Source organism: Cherax quadricarinatus, unplaced genomic scaffold (genome assembly GCF_038502225.1).
Source record: "Cherax quadricarinatus isolate ZL_2023a unplaced genomic scaffold, ASM3850222v1 Contig437, whole genome shotgun sequence".
Taxonomy (NCBI): Eukaryota; Metazoa; Arthropoda; class Malacostraca; order Decapoda; family Parastacidae; genus Cherax; species Cherax quadricarinatus.
Genome location: NW_027195463.1, coordinates 173062 through 179061, shown reverse-complemented (window position 1 = coordinate 179061; position 6000 = coordinate 173062).

Below are 6000 nucleotides of genomic sequence, written 5' to 3'. Positions count from 1 at the left end.
TATCACTCCCTGGGATCAATGACTCACCTCCTGAAAGGTCTGGGACCAATTTTCAATCTATTTAATTCCTTTGGGAGATTAACCTCTCGATATATTTAGCATCTTGACGCCCCGCATCATCACCACGGGGAGCAGCACACTGCGTCTGTCCGTAGCGCCTCTCTACAAGCAATTGTAAATGATCTACGTTAGAATGACAGCTCTTAGCCAGTAAATAAACTGAGGTAAGAGAACAGCCCATAGCTTGTATATGAGCTGTGCAATATATATATATATATATATATATATATATATATATATATATATATATATATATATATATATATATATATATCAATAACAACACTGCACTAGCCAAGGACTCGAACCCATGCTGCTTTGGCCTGCCTCATGGTGGGCGAGAACACATGACGCCCTTATCCACTGAACCATACGATCCTTAAGAGTAGGGCATCCAGCGGAACTGGATGTGGTACTCCCTACGCAAGGACACACGATGGTGCGGATGGTGTGTTGTTATTGATCAATACCACTCGTTCGTGGTCACAATAATATAAAATACTGCTCCTTGAACTGGTACACCAAACAGGGACTAGAACGAAATTAGCCTAGAGTCATCCACACCATCGTGTGTCCTTGCGTAGGGAGTTCCACGTCCAGTTCCGCTTGATGCGCTATTCTTAAGGATCGTATGGTTCAGTGGATAAGGGCGTCATGCGTTCTCGCCCACCATGAGGCAGGCCAAAGCAGCATGGGTTCGAGTCCTTGGCTAGTGCAGTGTTGTTATTGATCAATAATATATATATATATAAATATGTGTGTGTGTGTGTGTGTGAAAACATAACAAGAGGTGAGGACTTAACCTGAATGAATTATTATTATAATCAAAACTAAGCGCTTAACCTACAAGGGTCATACAGCGCTGCTAAGCTGAATGAAATTCTCACCCGTAATATGACACTTACATCTTAAGTCTGTTTCTTAAGACCAAACATAAATTTCTCAGTGATTCGTACAAACTTGCAAATGTTATTTTTCATCAAGTTAGGATGAGTAACGTTAACGTACACAAACATATTTAGACACAAACCTTTCTCTAGGTCTGTTAACGAGGGGGCAGAATACTGGCAGGTAACGTTTACATCTGTACGTTTATGAATGGTGGTTCGAGAACCAGCCAGGATATTGACAGAGTGTACAGGTGAAAAGTTTGGCAATTGTTTGAGGGTCACTGGAGGCATGGTATTGAGGTAGTTACTTTTTGCGGTGCACTTGTGGCTTGAGCCTTCACCTCTCAACGTCAATATTGTGAAACATATTGACCCGTTCTGCTGGTTTAATGGGAGAGAGAGAGAGAGGGAGTGTGTGTGTGTGTGTGTGTGTGTGTGTGCCTGTATGTGTCTCTATTTGTCTATGTATGTGTATGTTTGTGTGTGTGTCTTACACAACGCATCCTATCAGAAGAACCAGCAATGTTTCCAGTCTGACAGGCTTCTGTTTCTTCGGTTCTGTCCTTGAAGACAAGCGAGGAGGAATCGAAACTACTTAAAATACAAATATTTACTGAGAACCAGGGACAACTGAGGTTACAGGAATGACAAAATGTTAGGTGCAAGTCCACCCAGAAGTTAACATTATCTTAGCACTAGTAATAACATAATGAGAATAATCTCTGTCTCGTCACACAATATTAACTCTCCAGGACATACTAGCATCCCTAGGACTCTAGGACACTTTATATACTATAACAGTAATCTAGTCATCACATGAAAATGAGGAATACACGCTTGGGAATACACTCACTACAACTAGCAGTGAACCTCATAAATGTTAAACGGATAACCCGCACATAGGTGACAGAAGCTCTCGATGACATTTCAAACCGACTTGGACTATTTATAAGTCTCACTGTGACTTGTGAATGGTCCAAGTCGGACCGAAACGTCGTCATAAGCTTCTCTCTCCCATGTGCGGGTTACTTGTGTATTATTCCAGCCACGGTATTGTGCCTTTTTTGTTCTTCTGTTAAATATTACCAGAAGAGAGTGCACAACATGCTTATATCGCACCACCATTACCATGGCTGTGATCAGTCAGTTAATTCCCGACTGTGATATTGTAAGAGTCCAATGAGGAAACACTGAGCGGTCGAGAATATTACCACTGTATATATCCAGTTTACAATTTACCCATGACTGTGTGTGTAATCACCTATTTGTGGTTGCAAGGGTCGAAGGGTAGTAGCTCCTGGCCCCACCTCTTCGCTGGTTGGTACTAGGTTCACTCTCCCTCCCTGCACCAAGAGCTTTATCGTACCTGTGTGTGTGAGAAGATGAGCAGGTGGTAGGAGACACAGTGGTGGGACCAGCAAGCTTAACAAAGGGCAACTTTATGCTGAGTGTATTAAGACGTACCAACGCATGCTTAAGATAATGTAAATATCATATTAAGATATAATAAACAGAATGAGAGAAAGAGTAGGCGGACCTTACTGACTCTCTCTCTCTCTCTCTCTCTCTCTCTCTCTCTCTCTCTCTCTCCTCTCATATAAACCCCTATTAAGCCTGAATGACAATAAGGGGGATGACCCATATAAGCCCAATAACACTTGTGACACTGTACCCAGTGGCACTTATGATATTATACCCAGTAGTACTTGTGACACTACCCAGTGGCACTTGTGCCATTGTACCCAGTAGCACGTGTGACATTGTACCCAGAAGCACTTGTGACACTAGCCAGTGGCACTTGTGACACTAGCCAGTGGCACTTGTGACACTGTACCCAGTAGCACGTGTGGCACTAACCAGTGGCACTTGTGACACTAGCCAGTGGCACTTGTGACACTGTACCCAGTAGCACTTGTGACACTAGCCAGTGGCACTTGTGACACTAGCCAGTAGCACTTGTGACACTAGCCAGTGGCACTTGTGACACTAGCCAGTAGCACTTGTGACACTAGCCAGTGGCACTTATGACACTAGCCATTGGCACTCGTGACAGTGAATTCACAATCACAGATATTTTCATATATTTTTTTTAACTATGAACCATTCTCTCTCTCTCGCTCTCTCTCTCTCTCTCTCTCTCTCTCTCTCTCTCTCTCTCTCTCTCTCTCTCTCTCTCTCTCTCTCTCTCTCTCTCTCTCTCTCTCTCTCACCTATGGAGGGTGAAAATGGTTGCTGTTACAAAAGACACAGGACATCCACCCCAACCATCAGTCCTCTAATTGCTCTGGTTAATGACTCGACTAACGAGCGCTAGTTACGTCTGTCCCATCGTTAACCCCCCTAGCAGCGTCACTGTACTGTGTACCACCAGTGTACCGTGCACTGTTTTGTGTACCAAAAGTGTACCATGCACTCTACCGTGTACCAACAGTGTACCGTACACTGTAGCCTACCGTTTGCCACTACTTTACCGTGCACTGTACCGTGTACCATTAGTGTACCGTGTACCACCAGTGTACCGTGCACTATCACTCGTACGCTCCCTCTATCTCTACCTCCTTCTCTCCCTCCCTCCTTCCTTCACCCTCCCTCCCTCCCTCCATCCCTCCCTCCCTCCCTCCATCTGGGATACTCCATTAAGTCTTCCAATTCACGTCTGCCAAAAAAATGGAAGTTGCATGTTGGTGGAACTTTATTCAGTTCAGAAAGTGAAACAACCATATTGTGTGACCCTGACCTTTATGTGACCTTATAACTATATTGTGTGACCCTGACCTTTATGTGACCTTATAACTATATTGTGTGACCCTGACCTTTATGTGACCTTATAACTATATTGTGTGACCCTGACCTTTATGTGACCTTATAACTATATTGTGTGACCCTGACCTTTATGTGACCTTATAACTATATTGTGTGACCCTGACCTTTATGTGACCTTATAACTATATTGTGTGACCCTGACCTTTATGTGACCTTATAACTATATTGTGTGACCCTGACCTTTATGTGACCTTATAACTATATTGTGTGACCCTGACCTTTATGTGACCTTATAACTATATTGTGTGACCCTGACCTTTATGTGACCTTATAACTATATTGTGTGACCCTGACCTTTATGTGACCTTATAACTATATTGTGTGACCCTGACCTTTATGTGACCTTATAACTATATTGTGTGACCCTGACCTTTATGTGACCTTATAACTATATTGTGTGACCCTGACCTTTATGTGACCTTATAACTATATTGTGTGACCATGACCTTTATGTGACCTTACAACTATATTGTGTGACTCCTGTCCTTTTTGTGACCACTGACATTTCTGTGACCCAACCATATTATGTGACCCCCTGACCTTTCTGTGACGCAACTATATTTTGTGACCTCTTTGACTTTCCTGTGACCCAACCATATTGTGTGACCCCCTGACCTTTATGTGACCTAACCACATTGTGTGACTCCCTGACCTTTCTGTGACCCAGCCATATTGTGTGACCCCCTGACCTTTCATGTGACCCAACCATATTGTGTGACATGACGTTTATGTGACACAATCATCTTGTGTGACCCCCCACGGTCTTAGGTCCAGGTCTCAGGTCAAGGTCTCAGGGAGTAGCACCTGGGTGCTGAAGGCTCTGCTGAAGTGACAGGTCCAGCTGGGTGGTCATCCTCCACCCCTCGAGGATACCAGCTTAGTATCATTGGAGGGTACCACTTTAGTATCAGTGGAGGGGTACCACCTTAGTCTCATTGGAGGGGTACTAGCTTAGTATCAGTGGAGGGGTACCAGTTTAGTATCAGTGGAGGGGTACCATCTTAGTATCAGTGGAGGGGTACCAGCTTAGTATTAGTGGAGGGGTAGCAGCTTAGTATCAGTGGAGGGATACCAGCTTAGTATCAATGGAGGGTACCAGCTTAGTATCAGTGGATGGGTACCAGCTTAGTATCAGTGGAGGAGTACAGCTTAGTATCAGTGGAGGGATACCAGCTTAGTATCAGTGGAGGGTACTAGCTTAGTATCAGTGGAGGGGTACTAGCTTAGTATCAGTGGAGGAGTACAGCTTAGTATCAGTGGAGGAGTACAACTTAGTATCAGTGAAGGGGTACTAGCTTAGTATCAGTGGAGGGGTACTAGCTTAGTATCAGTGGAGGAGTACAGCTTAGTATCAGTGGAGGAGTACAGCTTAGTATCAGTGGAGGAGTACAGCTTAGTATCAGTGGAGGAGTACAACTTAGTATCAGTGAAGGGGTACTAGCTTAGTATCAGTGAAGGAGTACAGCTTAGTATCAGTGGAGGGTGCCAGCGTAGTATCAGTGGAGGGTACCAACTTAGTATTAGTGCAGGGGTACCAGCTAAGTATCAGTGGAGGGTGCCAGCTTAGTATTAGTGGAAGGTGTCAGCTTAGTATCAGCGGGGGTACCAGCTTAGTATCAGTAGAGGGTGCCAGCTTAGTGTCAGTGGATGGGTACCAGCTCAGTATCAGTGGAGGGTGCCTGCTTAGTATCAGTGGAGGGGTACCAGCTTAGTATCAGTGGAGGGTGCCAGCGTAGTATCAGTGGAGGGTACCAACTTAGTATTAGTGCAGGGGTACCAGCTAAGTATCAGTGGAGGGTGCCAGCTTAGTATTAGTGGAAGGTGTCAGCTTAGTATCAGCGGGGGTACCAGCTTAGTATCAGTAGAGGGTGCCAGCTTAGTGTCAGTGGATGGGTACCAGCTCAGTATCAGTGGAGGGTGCCTGCTTAGTATCAGTGGAGGGGTACCAGCTTAGTATCAGTGGAGGGTGCCAGCATAGTTTCAGTGGAGGGTGCCAGCTTAATATCAGTGGAGGGGTACCAGCTTAGTATCAGTGGAGGGGTACCATCTTAGTATCAGTGGAGGGGTACCAGCTTAGTCTCAATGGAGGGTACCAGCTTAGTGTCAGTGTAGGGTACCAGCTTAGTGTCAGTGGAGGGGTGCCAGCTTAGTATCAGTGGAGGGTACCAGCTTAGTATAAGTGGAGGGTGCCAGCATAGTATCAGTGGAGGGATGCCAGCTTAGTATC